Source organism: Nannospalax galili, unplaced genomic scaffold (genome assembly GCF_000622305.1).
Source record: "Nannospalax galili isolate Female #2095 unplaced genomic scaffold, S.galili_v1.0 scaffold1657, whole genome shotgun sequence".
Taxonomy (NCBI): domain Eukaryota; kingdom Metazoa; phylum Chordata; class Mammalia; order Rodentia; family Spalacidae; genus Nannospalax; species Nannospalax galili.
Genome location: NW_008339532.1, coordinates 16,331 through 33,719, shown reverse-complemented (window position 1 = coordinate 33,719; position 17,389 = coordinate 16,331). Strand labels below are relative to the sequence as shown.

Sequence of the window (17,389 nt, the reverse complement as noted above, 5' to 3'; positions counted from 1 at the left end):
TCATTATGTAGACCAGGCTGGCCTTGAACTCACAGAGATCCGCCTGCCTCTGTCTCCCAAGTACTGGGACTACAGGCGTGCACCACCACACCTGGCTTAAAATTAATTTTTAATATAAATATTTTTATGTGTATGAGTGTTTTGCCTGCATGTATGTAAGTGCACCACATTTGTGCAAGCATATGGAGGCCAGGAAAAGATATCTGCTGGATCTGATGGAACTGGAGTTAGAGACAGTTGTGAGTTGTCATGTGGGTGCTGGGAATTGAGCCTGGGTCATCTGCAAGAGCAGCCAGTGTTTAACCATTGAGACATTGCTAACCCTGACTTTCTACTTTTAATTCCAAATGTGAAATTAAGTTCCATGTCCCAACAACACTATATAGACTTCTTCATTTCTGACTCTGTTTACCTCTTGTCCTGTCGAGGCTAGAGCTCATTTTCTATCCAGTGAAAGGCAGAGCTACTGCTTTATTGTTGCTATTTTGTGTTTTGAAACAGGGTCTCTTTTTCTGTGCAGCCCAGGCTGACTTTTAATTCGTAGTCCTCCTGCCTCAGCCTCTTACATGGAGATGCTGCTTTTCAGTGATTTGAGATGGACTCAGAATATATTTTATAAATATGTTAACAAAATGATTTTTTTTTTCCAGACTGGGTTTCAAGTTACCTGGGCTGCCCTCAAACTCAGTATGTAACTGAGAGCTCAGGATGATCTTGAACCCCTGATCTTCCTGCCTCTACTTCATGAATGCTGGGATTATAGGTGTATGTCACCACACCTGGCTTCATACTCTTATTTATTTTTAATTAGATGTGTGTGTGTGTGTGTGTGTGTGTGTGTGTGTGTGTGTACCTGGTGTATGTGGAGTGCCGTGGAGGCCAGAAGAAGGTATCAGATCTGGAGCTGGAGGTACAGATTGTTGTGAATTGCCATGTGTTAGGAATTGAACTTGAGTCCTCTGCAAGACAAGCAAGTGCTCCTAACTGCTGAGCCATCTCTCCAGCCCAGCCCCTTCATACTCTTATAAATCTTCACAATATGGGGCTGGAGAGATGGCTCGGTGGTTAAGAACACTGACTGTTTTTGCAGAAGACCCAGGTTCGAATCCCAGCACCCACATGGCAGCTAACAACTGTCCGAAACTCCAGTTCCAGGGGATCCAAGGGCCTCTTCTGTCCTCTGCAGGCATTGCACGACACGGGTGCACTTACATACATGCAGGCAATACACGCATACAGGTAAAACAAAAATAATAAATATTAAAAAAAAAATCTTCACAGTAAGGTCATAAAGTAGATGTTATCATTTGACATACAAGGAGACATGAGTCCCTACTTTCCATGTCTAGTTCTTCATCTCTTTTAGACAGTGCTGTAGGGTGCACTCACAAAAGTCATTCCTTTTCCTTTTCTTCCCTTTCTTTTTTTTAGACAGGGTTCTCTTGTAGCCCCCAGCTAGCCTGGAACTGAATGTGTAGACTAGGTTAGCCTTGATCTCACAGAGATCTGCCTACCTGCCTCTGCTGGGACTAAAGGTGTGCCCTACCTACCTGCCCATCTGCTACATTTTGATCAGGAGATAAAGTGTATCTTGAGATTGATGATATGAAGCCTGATGAAATGGCTTACTATAATCCTGACACTTCAGAAGTAGAGGAGGAGGATCAGGAGCTCAAGGCCATTCTCAGCTATATAGTGAGTTTGAGGCCAGCCAGCTACATAAGATCCTGTCTCAAAAAACAACAGGTTGGGGGGCTGGAGAGATGGCTCAGCAGTTAAGAACACTTGTTGTTCTTGCAGAAGACCTGGGTTCAAATCCCAGCACCCACATGGCAGCTAACAACTGTCTGTAACTCCAGTTCCAGGGGATCTCATGGCCTCTTCTGTCTTCCACGGGCATTGCATGACATGGGTGCACTTACCTACATGCAGGCAATGCACTCATACACATAAAATAAAAATAGTAAATAAAATATTAAAAACAAACAAACAAACAGGTGGGCCAGGTGTGGTGGTGCACACCTTTCATCCCAGCAGATGCAAGCAGATCTCTGTGAGTTCCAGGCCAGCTGGGGCTACAGGGAGACACTGTCTCAAAAAGAAAAAAAAAACAAAAACAAAGCCCTCCAAAACCAAAAAACCCCAAAACAGGCAAGATGGCTCAGTGGTAGAGGCACCTTACCAAGCCTGAAGACCTGAGTTCAATTCTTAGCATCTACATGATGGCAGGAGAGAACCTGACTCCTGTAGATTGTCCTCTGGCCTATACACACACACACACACACACACACACACACACACACACACAGTCTGTGGCAGGTACACAACCACATATGCACATACAATAAATACATAAATAAATGTAATTAAAAAACAAAACCACCAAAAAAAGAGATTCATACTGTGAATCATAGTGTGGATTCAGTGAGATAGCTGTCAGATTTCCAGAATGTTGAGCAGACTGGTAGCCATTTGATGTATTGTCAGGGACTAAAACTTGCTATAGCTAAGAAATAGAACTTAGCATCAAGTTGGTACCAAAGGTGAATGTTTATGGAGACAAAGGAGGGGAGGTCTGTGGGGAGCCTAGGCAGCACTGTAAATGTCTGTGTTATTCGTAGCCACACAGAGGAAAGTGTAATAATTAGAGTTGCCAAGTTGAGTTTTTAATTTATTTTTGTTTGTTTATATGTGGAGATAAGGTCTGGTTATATTATGCACACTAGTTTCAGATCATGGGCACAAGTAATCCTTCACCTCAGCCTCTCAAGTATCTGGACTATAGTCTGTTTGTCCCCTCCATTCCCCCCTCCCTCTACCCATTTTTGCATTTTAATATTCTGTTTTGGTGTGCTGTCCAAAAATTTATATTCAGAAATGGGCCAGTAACTACAAAAAAAAAAAAAAAGGTAATACTCGTGTGTGTGTGTGTGTGTGTGTGTGTGTGTGTGTGTGTGTATGTACGTGTGGTTGCACAGGTTGATGCTGAGTGTCTTCTTTTGCCTCTGTCCACTGTATTTTTTTGAGACAGTTTTTCACTGAATCTGGAGGTCACTGTTTTTGCTAGACTGGCTTGACAGTGAGCCTACATGTCTCTGCCCCACCCTGTACTGGATTACAAATGTGCGCTGCCCCACTGACTTTTATGTGAGTGCTGGTTATCAGAACTCAAGTACTCATGTTTGCACAGAAAGCACTTTTACCCACTGAGCCATGTTCAGCCCCTGTAAAACACTGTCTTAAATTAGTCTCCCTTCCTTTACTTGTTCCCTCCCCCTCTCCCTTACAGCCTCATAGCCCAGACTGTCTTCAAAGTCCTAATCTTCCCGCTTCCACCTCCTAGGTGGCCTGTCAAGTACTGGGATTACTGTGCCATTATATCTACCTAGACGTTTGTGTGGTGTGTGTGTGTGTGTGTGTGTGTGTGTGTGTGTGTGTGCACAGTGCTGGGGATTGAATCAAGGGCCTATGCATGCTAAGCAAGAACTGTACACTGAGCCACAGCCTCAGCCCTTTGTGTTAAATTGTCCTGCTTCTTGTACTTCTTTTTGTCCAGCCTTAACCATAGGGTCACTCCAAGGCAACCCTGTATAGGATTACTGTTGCAGGGAAAGTGCTTGTTTGGTAAGCATCAGATAAGTATAGGCATGGTTCAGGTCTATAATCACAGCATTTGGGAGGCTGTGGTAGGAAGTTCCCCATGAGTTTGAGGCCAGCCTGGGTTACACAGAAAATTCCAGGCCAGCCTTGGAGGGAGGAAAGTGAGAAAGAAAGGAAGAAAAAGGATGAAGAAAGTAAGTGCTTTACTACTGAGGTGAGATGACAACAGAGCCTTCTAGCATCCTCAGGTCCTGCTTGGGCCTCTGGCTTACTTAGGTATGTGATTTGTGGAGGGCTGTCGGAACTGCCCTCTGAGGATGACTTTCTTAGGGACTCCTGCTGGGTTCTGCTGTAGATTTCTGTGGGACAGATCTGAGAGAAGTGAGAAACTTTTGTGCTGATAGATTTTCCAAACTCTGGTTGTTTCACAATGTATAGGAACATAAGTATTCTCATTTAGTAGTAAGAGTCAGAATTCACAGAGAGACAGGTAATACAATCCCTGTTTTCCAGGATGGAAAAACTGAGGTACAGAAAGATTAAAGAGCTGACTAGAGATCACACTGCAAGACGCCTGCACCTGGAAATTGGATCTGGCTCCTCTAACTTGCTTGTACAGTTTGATACAGTGCAGGAAGATGATACTGAAGGTCTTCTTTTCAGTAAGAGTTGTCATCTTGGCATGTAAATTCAAGGAGCAGTGCATCACCTTCAGTGACTGGATGAAACTTGGCAGTGAGAATCCTGAAGACAGTTGCTGAACGTTCCTGTTGACTGCCTGAAACAGAGACCACAAACCATATGCTAAGAGGAAATAAAGCATCTGTTTGGGCTTGCATAGAGGAAGTGTTTCTGATGCCTTAAGTCTTCAAGTCCTGAGGAAGCAGTAGTCGGACATGGGAGCACAGTGCCCTTTGTGTTCTTTTAAACCTACAGGAAGAGAAGCAAATGGTTTTTGGCACACTGACTAGTAGGCAGGGGATGTGTCATCTAATAGATGTGGAACTCTGTGTTCTTTTTGTCTGCTTGGGGACATAATTTAGGAACAATATTTTATACTGAAGGACTGTCTAGTGCTCTAGGGAGATCTGGGATGCATGGGGGAGGGGGTATGAAAGGAGGGATGGCATGGAGGATTGCAGTGGCGTAATGAGTCTCAGATAAAAGGCTCAAAGACCTGCTAACCAGAAGAGATGGGGCCTATCCATTGGCTTTTTACCACAACTGACAGATGCAGTCTTTTAAAATGACTGGGCATGACAAGAGGCCAAGAAAGAAATCTCAAATGTTTTTGACTCATGGCGTGTGGGTGTGTATGCATGCATGCATACATACACATATAAATGTTTCAAGGTTTCTTGGTTTACTTCCATTGTAAGTATTGTTTTTCTTGGGTGTGTTGTACATATATGGTCCTTTTTTGCTGCTACAAGAACTCTGAGGTAAAACCTTCCATGTTAGAAGGAAGGAGAAGTGACTACTGGCCAAATAGGAAACCACAGGAGAGCACAGAGGAGGCTTGCAAATTGGAATCTGTGAGCTGAGGTGCTGCCCTGGTGCTTCAGTGTCTGAGGCACAATATTGAAGCAGAAATCTTTTTTTTTTAAATCTTTTTGAGACAGGGTCTCCCTACAGCCCCAGCTGGCCTGAAACTCACTATGGAGACCAGGCTGGCCTCCAACTTACAGAGATCCGCCTGCCTCTGCCTCCTGAGTGCTGGGACTAAAGGTGTGCGCCACCACGCCTGGCCTTTTTTTAAATTTTATTTATCATTTTTATTTTATGTGTATGCATGTATTGCCAGAATGTAGGTAGGTGCACCCAGGTCATGCAGTGCCCTTGGAGGTAAGAAGCATCATCGAATCCCCTGGAACTAGAGTTATAGATGGAACTGGAGTTATAGAGAGTTGTTAGCCGCCATGAGCAGTCAGAACTCTTAACTGCTGAGCCATCTCTTCAGCCCCACAGAAATCTTTTTATTTGTTTGTTTGTTTGTTTGTTTATTTGTTTGTTTTTTGAGACAGGGTCCTCCTATAGCCCCAGCTGGCCTGGAACTGTCTATGTAGAACAGGCTGGCCTTGAACTCACAGTGATCCACCTGCCTGTGCTTCCAGAGTGCTGGGATTAAAGGCATGTGCCATCATGTCCAGCTATTCTTTTACATATTTTCAAGGAATGGCTGGCAGTTGTCTGGCCAAGAATCCTTTTTTCTTTTAAATTATTTATTATTATTTTATGTGTATGAATATTTTTTTTTCCCTGCATGTGTGTAAGTGCAGTCATATTGTTCAGTGCCAATGGAAAACAGAATAGGGTGTCAGATTCCCTGGTTGCTAGCTGTCGTGTATGTGTTGGGAACTAAACCCAGGTCCCCTGCAAGAGCAGCCAGTGCTCTTAACCGCTGAGCCATCTCTCCAGCCCCCTGGCAGAGGATTCTTGAGAGGTAGTTTTAGGAGGTGAGACTAAAAATACAGACCCCAGAAGCAAATTGTTTTGAGACCCTTAAAACCATGTCATGAGTTTTTGTTGTTTTGTTTTGAGACTGGGTCTCACTGTGTAGCACCAGCTGGCCTGGAACTTGCTGTGTAGAACAAGCTGGCCTTGAACTCACAGAGATCTGCCTCTGCCTCCCAAGTGCTGGGATTAAAGGTGTACTTAGGTTTGGGGTCCTAAACAGGAACATGATAGTGAATCTAATTCATGAAGTAACTCTGGTCACTGAATGGAGAGTGGGTCAGAGAGGGAAAACAGCTTAGGGTTCTGTAACATTAATCTGGATTGAGAGGGGATGGAGTTGGTCTGTGGTTGGGGAGAGGAGGTAACCAGTATGACTTTTTTCCCCATGAATTTTGTTTATATATTTATTGTGTATTTGTGTGCTCGTGCATGCGCATGTGTGTTCAGATCCCTAGAGGACATGTGGAGGTCAGTGGGCAACTTATGGGAGTTGATTCTCTCCTTCTGCCATGTGGATTCTTGGGAACAAACTGAGTCATCAGTCTTAGTGGCAAGTGTCCTTACCCGCTTAGCCATCTTGCCAGCCCTTGTTTTGTTTTTTTTAAGACAGGGTCTCACTCTGTCATCCAGACAAACCTCAAATTCATAGTCCTCTTGCTTTTACCCTCCAGAGTGTTGGGATTTCAGGCATGTGCCACTATGCCCAGTACCAATGTAGTGTTTTGAATATCTTTCTACAAACCATCCCTCCAAGATGTAAGGCTTTTATTCTATTCAGGGAGGGGCAGATTTGGCAGCCCATTTCTAATGTGTATGACCAGATGCTGGCATATTACGGAAATGGAAAAGCAAGGTAATGTGGAAAGTGAAATAGCAGACACACACAACCCTCACTAAATGATCAAGGTTGGCATTACCACTAATAACTTTCCTTGATCTATTCCTGATATAATGCAATAAGAAAGTATTTCACTTCTTTTATTCCTTCTTCCTCCCCCTAGAATCTATAATGCCAGTCTGGTTCTGAGAAATCAAAACCCGTGTTGAGAGACAGCCTTAAAAAGAACTAACCAATGCATTTTGGAAAGTGTCAAGGGACACATGATGTAAATGCAATATGGGGTCCTACACCGGATCCTGAAATACAAAAAGGACATTAGTAAATAAACTCTGAATCTGTAGTTTAGGTTCTAGGATCATGCCTGTTCCTCTGTAGCCCCAGCTGTCCTGGAACTCACTATGTAGACCAGGCTGGCTTTGAACTCGCAGAGATCCGCCTGCCTCTGCCTCCCGACTGTTGGGAATAAAGGCGTGTGCTGCCACATCCGGCCTAATGATTTTTATTTTATGTGTATTGTCTATATATGTAAGTGCACACCCGTGAAGGTCAGAAGAGGGCGTTGAATCCCCTGGAACTGGAGTTACAGATGATTGTTAGCTGCCATTTGGGTGCTGGGAACCAAACCCAGGTCCTCTGGAGGAACAGCAAGTGTTCTTAACACTGAGCCATCTTTCTAGTCCCCTCTTCCTTATTTTAACAATTCTTTCTTTGAGAGTAAGAAATCTTTCTTGAGGGTGTGGTAGCACATACCTCTAAATCCTATAACTCTAATGGCAGAGGAAGAAGGATCAGGAGTTTCAACAGCCTTAACTATGTAGTGAGTTTTAGGCTTGCTTGGGCTACATGAGACCCTGTCTTTTTTTAAAGATATGTTTTTATTTTTGATTATGTGTATGTATGTGTCTGTGTGAGGGTATGTGCATGTGAGGACAGGTGCCCAGGAGGTCAGAGGCATCAGATCCCCCAGGAGCTGGAGTTAGAGGCAGTTATAAGATGCCCAACATGGTTGCTGGGAATTAAACTTGGGTCCTCTGGAAGAGCAATGTGTGCTCTTAACTGCTAAACTATCTCTTCAACTCAAGACCCTATCTTAAAAAGAAAAGAAAGAAGGTTGGTGAGATGACTCAGCTCTGACTGCTCTTACAGAGGACCAGGGTTCGATTCCTGGTACCCACATGGTGGCTAACAATTGTCTGTAACTCTAGTTCCAGGGGATCTGACACCCACTTCTGACTTCCATGGGCATTGCATGACATTGGGTACACCCACGTACATGCAAGCAATACACTCATACACATTAAATAAAAAGAAATAAATTTTTTTAAAAAAAAAGAACTGTTTTTTTTTTTTTTTTTTTTTCTTTTTGAGACAGGGTCTCCTTGTAGTCCCAGCTGACCTGAACTCACTATGTAGACCAGGCTGGCCTTGAACTCACAGAGATCCGCCTGCCTCTGCCTCCCAAGTGCTGGGATTAAAGGCGTGCGCCACCACGCCTGGCAAGAACTGTTTTTTGCCTGTAATATATTTACTTTTTAATGTAACCAGTAACATGACAAATAGTGTCCATAATTACTCCTGTGAGAAGCAGAATTGCCAGCTATAGTAATTGTATACAGTTAGCCTTGCAGTATTCAGTAATAAGCTTTTGCCCCCCCCACTTCCCCTTGTGTGTATATGTGTTTGATACAAAGCCTTGGTATGTAGTATAGGCTGGTCTTGAACTGTTATCCTCCTGCTGAGCCTCCAAATGCTGGTATTACAGGTATGCATCGTCACATTCAGTTCCCCTCCCTCTCCATTTTAGTTATAGATGACACTCGTAATAGTTAAACTCATTTGTTGCAGCCTGTAGACTATTTGAGTTTCCCAGATAGTCTGATTATTTATTTTACTTTATTTTTTTTAATTGCTGTATTGATTTGTTTTGTGTGTGTGAGTGTGGGCCCACATGTGCGGTGGCATGCGTGTGAAAGTTAGACAATAACTTTTAGAGTTGGTTCTCGCCTTTACCTGGTTGAGGCAGGGTCTTTTGTTTCTATTGCACCAGGGAAGGTGGGCCTGTGAACTTTTGGTCTCCACCTCCCACCTCGAAGTAGGTATGCTGAGATTCAGTGCTCCACTTCATCCAACTTCTTACATGGATTCTGAGGGGCTTGAACTCAGGTTGTCAGGCTTGTGGGGCAAGCATTTTCACCCACTGAGTCATCTCCTAGGCCCTGCTTTTGTTTTTTTGAGACAGGGTCTCATGTAGTCCAGGCTGGCCTTGAACTTACTTATGTAGTACTTCACCACACCTAGCTTATAAGGTGCTGGGGGTCAAATCCAGGGCCTTATGGAAGGTAATCACTCTATTGAGTTACATCTCAGCCCATCTGATTTTTAAATTAGCATATAATAAAATACATTATAAAAAAGTTTTTAGAATGTGTGCGTGCGTGTGTGTTTATGTAGATGCACATGTGCAACAGTGCACGTGTGAAGGTCAGAGGACAATTTTGGGAATCAGTCTCTCCTTCCACTGTGTACCTGGGGATTGAACTCAGGTCATCAGTCTTGTTGGTAAGCATCTTTACTCGCTGAACCATCTCACCTGCCCAGGTGTACTTTTTGTTGTGTACAGTTCTGTAGTATTGTCTCCCACATTTTTTTGTTTTTTGTTTGTGGTTCCAAGGATTTAACTCAGGGCTTCATATGTTCCAGATGAGCACTTTGCCACTGGGCTATGTCCCCAAACCTGAAGGAGGATTTCTTGGGCTCTTTTTTTCATTGAGGTTAAATTCCACATGAAATCAGTCCTTTTAAAATGTACAATTTGGGGGACTGGAGAGATGGCTCAGCAGTTAAGAACACTGGTTGTTCTTGCAGAAGACCCGGGTTCAAATCCCAGCACCCACACGGCTGACAACTGTCTGTAACTCTAGTTCCAGGGGATCTGACAGCCTCTTCTGTCCACCTCCGGCACTGCACAATATGGGTGCACTTACCTACATGCAGGCAATACATGCAAACACATAAAGTAAAACTAATAATTTTTTTTTAAAGTTTTTAAAAAATGTACAGTTTGGGACTGGAGAGATCACTCAGTGGTTAAGAGCAACAGCTGCTCTTTCAGAGGACCCTGGGTTCAGTTCCCAGCCCATGGCTATCAACCAAGTGCAACTCCAGTTCCAGGGGATCTGACACAATATGGACCGGAGCAGGAAGCAGAGAACAAATTGGAAGTTGGATGAGGCTATGACTTCTTAGAGCCCACACCAGGGACAGACTTCCTCCAGCAAGACTGCAGTTCCTAGAGATTCATGACCTCCCCAAATAGAACCACCAACTGAGGACCAAGTGTTCAAATACTTGAGCCTATGGTTGAGGGGGCGGGCATTTCTCATTGAAACCCTCCCATAAATGCTCAGACGCTGATGGGCATCCCTTTTGGCTGTTATAAACTGTTTCTGTGAACATACATGTACAGGAATTTGAGTACTTTTGGGGAGGGGTCTTTTTGAGACAGGGTCTCCCTGTAGCCCCAGCTGTCCTGGAACTCACTATGTAGACCAGGCTTGCTTGAACTCACAGAGATCCTGCCTACCTCTGCCTCCCGAGTGCTGGGATTAAAGGCATGTGCCACCACACCCAGCCTACTTTTTTATTCTTTAAAAAATATTTGTGTACGTGTATGATATGTGTATGTGAACATGTTTTTTTATATTCTATTTTTATGCATATGAGTATATTGCATGTGTGTAAGTGTTGTGCAATGCCTTTCAAGGTCAGAAGAGGGCATCAGATCCCCTGGAACGAGTTATGGACAAGGTAGTTAGCTGCCATGTGGGTGCTAGGAATCAAATCCAGATCCTCTGTGAGAGTATCCAGTGCTCTTAACCACTAAGCCATCTCTCCAGTTCCTATTTTTATTTATTTATTTATTTATTTATTTATTTATTTTTAAATTTTATTATTTTTATTTTATGTGTATGAGTGTATTGCCTGCATGTATGAGAGTGCACCCATGTTGTGCAATGCCACAGAGGTCAGAAGAGGGCGTCGGATTCTCCTGGAACTGGCGTTAAGGACAGTTCGTAGCCACCATGTGGGTGCTGGGAATTGAACCCAGGTCCTCTGCAAGAGCAGTCAGTGTTCTTAACCGCTGAGCCATCTCTCCAGCCCCTATTTTTATTTTTATTTTTTTATTTTTTGGTCTTTTTGAGACAAGGTCTCCCCGTAGCTCTAGCTGGCCAGGATTCGCTATGGAGACCAGGCTGGCCTCGAACTCACAGAGATCCGCCTGCCTCTGCCTCCCGAGTGCTGGTATTAAAGGTGTGTGCCACCACACCTGGCTTTTTATTTTTTTTTTAACAGAGCATAGGGTAGGGGTTTATTTTCAGAAGAGTGGGCACCCCACATTTACAACTGTGCTGTAAAGTCCACGCTCAAATACAGATCCTGTGACTTCCTACAGCCACACAAAATGGTGAGAGAACACCCTCTTGGTGTTCTCAGCTTATATATCCTTTGCCTCTCCCCCCACATGCAGGTAAGGTTGACTGGTTGGGTGAGAGGGGTAACTGACTCCCCCCTCAACTCCTTGATGAGCATGGGAAGGACTGTGTGTGACTCTATCTTGTCTGCACAGTGGTCGGAGGACACTTCCAGTTAACACGCCACCCCTTCCTCTGGCTTTTACATTCTTTCCACCAACCTCTTCCACAAAAGTCCCTGAGCCTTGGAGGGTGTGGTAGGTGTGGGAGATCTTCCCCCCGTTGTGGCAAACCATTGAACTTTCGGATCTCTGTTTTCCATGGGCTGTTGGTCAGTTTGAGTGGGATTCCATCTACTATACAAACACACACAGCAAGAAGCAAGAACATCTAAACAGTGACTGCTGTAATGTAATCTATGGGTGTAAACACAAATGCTTGGTTGGTACTTTAGCAGGTTCATCATTTCCATCTAACAAAGCAATTGCAGTGACTTCCCACTGGGGCCTATATTTTCCCCTGCCACAGGGGCTTGGCCGGGTTTACAGTACCAGGTGTGTATTCTACCCCTAGGAGCGGGCATTATATCCAATTGAAAATTTGCTGGTTGTACATACATATATTAGATGCTCCACTATTGCACCAGTAGGAACATCTTGTTTGGTGTGTTGATAGTGCAACATGCGGGGTCTGTCATTGAGGAGAATTATAGGAAACTGTTCTCCCCCAGTCATCTTCGTGTTGTCTTTTGACACTATGAAAGCCACCCATCCAGTGGCAGGGAGTTTCCAGCTTAGTCCAAGCTTGATTTCTCTCTCTCCTGCACTCACATCATGCAGTGTCTTCAGCAATAGGGTTTTACTGTCCACTTCTGGTGTACAACCAACATTATTTGCAATGGCCTTTATTGTTTTGGGGACCTCTAGTGTCCCTCAAGTCAACAGCTCATAGGGGGCAACCCACCTCTGGCACTGGAATTTTCATTTAACAACTGTATTGCTTCTGGAAGGGGCTTCTTCTATCCCTGTAGGGTTCCTTCTGTGCTTAAGGCTTTTTTTACTGTGTACCTGGAGAATTTTTATTTCTCCCTTTATTCCCATAGTTCTTTGTATAGTCCTCCTCCCCTCCTCTTTTAACTACCCCCTTTTTACATATTTCTCCCTTAATAACACCTTTATCCTACTATTCTTCTTTGAGTACTTTTTAAAAAAATATTTTTATTTTATACTTATGAGCGTAATGCCTGCATGTATGTGAGTGCACCTGTGTCGTGCATTGCTCACAGCAGTCAGAAGAGGGCATCAGATCCCCTGGAACTGGAGTTACGGACAGTTGTTAGCCACTGTGTAGGTGATGGGAACTGAACCAGGTTCTTTGCAGGAGCAGCCAGTGCTCTTAACTGCTGAGCCATTTTCCCAGTCCTTGAGTGCCTTTATTGATTATGTGTTTTCTTTTCCTACCTTTATTATGTATTTTCTTTTCCTACCTTTATCATGTATTTTCTTTTCCTACCTTTATTGATTATGTACTTTCTTTTCCTTTTTTCCCCCCAGTTATTTTGAATATGTACCCAGGAGTAGAATTGCTACGTTATGTGGAAATTCTGTGTTTAACTTTGAGCAACTTCCTAACTTTTCCACATCATCCATTTTGCATTCCCACCAGCAGTGTATAAAGATACCAGTTTCTCCATATCGTCTCCAATACTTATTTTTCTTGTAAAAATTTATTATAAGCCATTCTAAGTCTAGCAAGACAACTGAGTAGATAAGGACACTGCTGTCTCAATGCCTGTCATCTGAGTTTGATTCCTAGGACCCTCATGAAGAAGGTGAGAACCACCTTAGGAAGGTTGTCCTGACCTCTACACTAAGGCATGTGCATACACCCACACACTACCCTTATACACACAAAATAATTAAAAACTAATCTTAAAAGCTATTCTGGGGGGTGGGGAGCTGGAGAGATGGCTTGGTGGTTAAGAGTACTGGCTGTTCTTGCAGAAGACCTGGGTCTGGTTTCCAGCACTCACATGGCCATTAACAACCACTTGTAACTCCAGTTTCAGGGGATCTGACACCTTCTGGCCTCCACAGACACTGTATGCATGTGGTGCGCTTACATACATGCGGGCAAAACATATGCGTAAGATAAAAATAAATCAAAAGTAAAAAACAAAAACAACTATTCTAATGAGTATGAAAGGACCTATAAATCAAAACTAAATTAGATTTATACTATCTAATTTAGTTTTGATTTATAGGTCCCTAATGATATTGATGGTGTATTTAATGTCGTCCCCCTCCACCTGCCCCCCCACCTCTGTGTTGGGGATTGAACCCATGCTAGGCAAGCACTCTACCACGAACCCCCCCCAGCCCCCCAAAAAACAAAACCCCCCCCCCCCCCCGCAACTGGCTTCGCTCTCCTCCAGTGGCTGGAGATTGAACTCACGGTCTTACACATTCTAGGCAAGTGTTCTACCACTGAGCTGTTTCCCTAACCTCTCTCCTTCCTCATTTTTTTCTGTTTTGGTCTTTTTGAGACAGGCTCTCCCTGTAACCTCAATTGGCCAGGAACTCAGAAACTCACTATGTAATCCAGGTTGGCCTCAAACTCAGAGATCCACCTGTCTCTGCCTCCTGAGTGCTGGGATTAAAGCACCGCTACACCCAGCCCTTTTCTTTCTTTTTTTTAAATTGAGACAGGGTCTTTTTCCTATCTAGCCCAGGCTAGCCTTGAAGCCCAGGCTTTTTTCAAACTTGGATTTAATCTCCTTTCTCAGTCTTGGTAATGCTGTTTTTATAAACGTGGGCTACAGTACACCACTCTTAGCTTCTCTTTTTTTTTTTTTTTATGTGTATAAGTGTATTGTCTGCATGTATGTAATTGCACCCATGTTGTGCAAACGTCAGGAGAGGGCGTTGAATCCCCTGGAACTGAAGTTACAGATGGTTGTTAGCCACATGTGGATTCTGGGAATTGAGCCAGGTCCTCTGGAAGAGCAGCCAGTGCTCTTAATGCTGAGCCACTCTCCAGCCCCCTTAGCTTCTCACCTTTAACTTGGGTTGTTTATCTTTGCTGTTGAGTTGCCATAGCACATTTTGATACATAATTGCTACATTGCTTTCAAGAAAGCTTGAATCTAGGCTGGCAGGTGGCTCAGCAGGTAAAGGCACTTGCTACCAAGCTTGACAACCTGAGTTCAGTCCCAGGTCCCCACATGGTGGAAGGAGAGAACTGACTCCAGCAAGTTGTCCTCTGACCTCCACAGGTGCTCAGTGGCACATGTATGGAAACACACACGCATATACACACACATATATAAACAAATAAATAAATAAATGTGAAAAAAAACAAGAAGAAAGTTTGTATTAATATTGTCTTCTTGCCCCTCCTCCCTTACAATCCTGTTATTACCTATCTTTTTCAATCTTGTCAGTCTGGTAAACAATAGACTTCATTTTCTTCTTTCTTTAAAGAATTAGAAATAGAGACAGTGTTCTGGTTACTTTCTATTGCTGTGATTAAAAACGAACTTGGGGAGGAAAGGGTTTAATTGGTTTACAGCACAGTTCATCATCAAGGGCAGCCAAGGCCAGGAACTCAGGGCAGGAACCTGGAGACAGACCATGGAGGAACACTGCTTACTGGCTTGCTCTTCTGGCCCATGCTCATCCTGCTTTCTTTTTTTAAAAATTATTTTTATTTTATGTGTATGTATATAGTGCCTGCATGTAGGTAAGTGCACCTGTGTCATGCAGTGCCCACAGAGGACAAAAGAGGCTGTCGGATCCCCTGGAACTGGAGTTATGGACAATTGTTAGCTGCCATGTGGGTGCTGGGATTCGAACCCAGGTCTTCTGCAAGAACAGCCAGTGTTCCCAACCATTGAGCCATCTCCCCAGCCCCCTCAGCCTGCTTTCTTATACAACACAAGAGTACCTGCCCAAGGATGGCACCACCCATAATAGACTGGGCTCTCCCACATCACTCAACAATCAAGAAAATGCCCCACAGACATGACCACAGGACAGTCCAATGGAGGGAATTCCTCAGTTGAGGTTCCCTCTACCCAAGTGTGTTGATAACTGAAGCTGTCCAGCACAATTGACCCTTTGTCAACTTGACACATAAGCACATCACTATTAAACCACAACCTTTCCATTTTTTATCCCCAAGAGCTAATATTACAACATAAAACAGTACAACTTTACAAGTTCTACAATCTTTTTAAAAAAATATTTTACTATTTTATATATATGAGTGTAATGCCTGCATGTATATAAGTTCACTCGTGTTGTACAATGCCTGTAGAGGTCAGAAGAGGGCATCAGATTACCCTGGAACTGAAGTTATGGATGGTTGTTAGCTGCCATATGGGTCCTGGGAATCGAACCCAGGTCCTCTGTAAGAGCAGTCAGTGCTCTTAACCTCTGAGTCATCTCTCCAGTTTCCCCTCCCCGCCCAGTCTTTTAAAAAAAATGTTTTATTTTATGTGTATGGGTGTTTTGCCTGCCTGTATGTAAGTGTGTGCATTGCCCAGCAGAGGCCAGAAGAGGGTGTTGGATCCCTTGGAACTGGAGTTATGGATGGTTATTAGTTGCCATGTGGGTGTTTGGACTTGAACCTGGGTCCTCTATAAGAACAGCATGTTTTTCTTTGGTGTTGTTTTGTTTTGACAGGGTCTCCCTAGTCCCAGCCTGCCTAGAAGTCACTATGTAAGTTAGGCTGGCCTAGATCTTGCAGCAACCACTTGTCTCTACCTCCTGAGGGCTGGGATTAAAGGCTAGGGCTATCACGCCCAGCGTCACAGCATGTGTTCTTAACCTCTGAGCTATCTCTCCAGCCCCAAATCCCAGTCTTTTAAAAATTCAGACACTTTAGACAGGGCATTGTGAGTTTGAGGCCAGCCTGGTTTACACAGTGAGTTCCAGGCCAGCTGGGAGACCCTGTCTCAAAAAAGACAAAAAAGAAAAAAAAAAATTCACTAAGTTCAAAGTCTCTTTAAAAAGTCTCTTAACTGTGGGCTCCCCTAAAATCCAAAACAAACTGTCTTATTTCAAAAGGGAGGAATTGGGCACACCTAAGCAAAACCAAAGTCCAGCAGAGTAGCTAAAGGCTGGACATCTGGGATTCACTCAAGATCTTCTGGGCTCCAAAGGGCTTGAGTAGCTCCATTTCTCTGGCTCTGCAGTCCACAGCTTGTCTCATAGGCTCGAACTGGCTCTACTCCACACCTGCTGCTGCCCTTGGTGATTGTCCCTTGGCCCTGGCATCTCCAGTGTACAGGGGTCTCTACTGAAACTGAAACTGAGTTGTACCTTCACCAATGGGCTCTTCTGGCCTCTCAGGGTGCAAAGCCTCAAATTCCATGACCCTTTCAATCCGGGGGCGGTCTTCACTGCAACTGTGGCTGCACCTTCACCAATGGCCTTTCCTGGCCTCTCATAGTGCCAAGCTTCAACTGCTCTCCAAGACTCCTTCATGCCTTCAAAATGAGTGCCATGTAGGAGCCTCTTACACATTACCAAGTCTTGCTTCCAGGTTGAGGTAGAGCCTGGGTTCCCTCTGACCAGAGCTTCTGTGTGCTGACCCTGAGGAAATACTTCCCAGATTTGATGATGTTGGTCTCTTGTTACAGCTGATTTTCAGCCCCAGCTAACCAGCATCAGTTGTCCCAGTAAAGCACAAAAGGTTGGGGCTGGAGAGATGGAGATATATATATATATTTTTTTTTTATTTGAGACAGGGTCACCCAGTAGCCCCAGGTGTCCTGGAACTCACTAGGTAGACCAGGCTGGCCTCGAACTCACAGAGATCCGCCAGCCTCTGCTTCCCACATGCTGGGACTAAAGGCATGCACCACCACACCTGGCTATAAATATTTTTTTAAAAAAAGCACAAAAGGTAGTTAGGCATGGTGTTACATGCCTTTAGTCCCAGCACTTGGAGGTAGAGGAGAGATGGCTCAGCGGTTAAGAACACTGGGTGTTCTTGCAGAAGACCCTGGTTCGAA

The 17,389-nt window shown here is 44.1% G+C and overlaps 1 protein-coding gene across 2 annotated transcripts in view; it reads left to right on the top strand.

The window, feature by feature from the left end:
• The window catches only part of Trit1 (tRNA isopentenyltransferase 1), a 45,606-nt gene that overhangs the window by 11,912 nt on the left and 16,305 nt on the right, over window positions 1-17,389 (top strand). Inside the window, exon 2 of one of the 2 annotated variants that reach the window (XR_003849745.1) lies at window positions 4,114-4,974. The exons of the other annotated variant lie outside the window; for it this stretch is intronic. The gene's annotated coding sequence lies outside the window, so the exon portion shown is untranslated. The remainder of the gene's footprint in view (window positions 1-4,113; window positions 4,975-17,389) is intronic. 2 annotated transcript variants of the gene reach the window in all.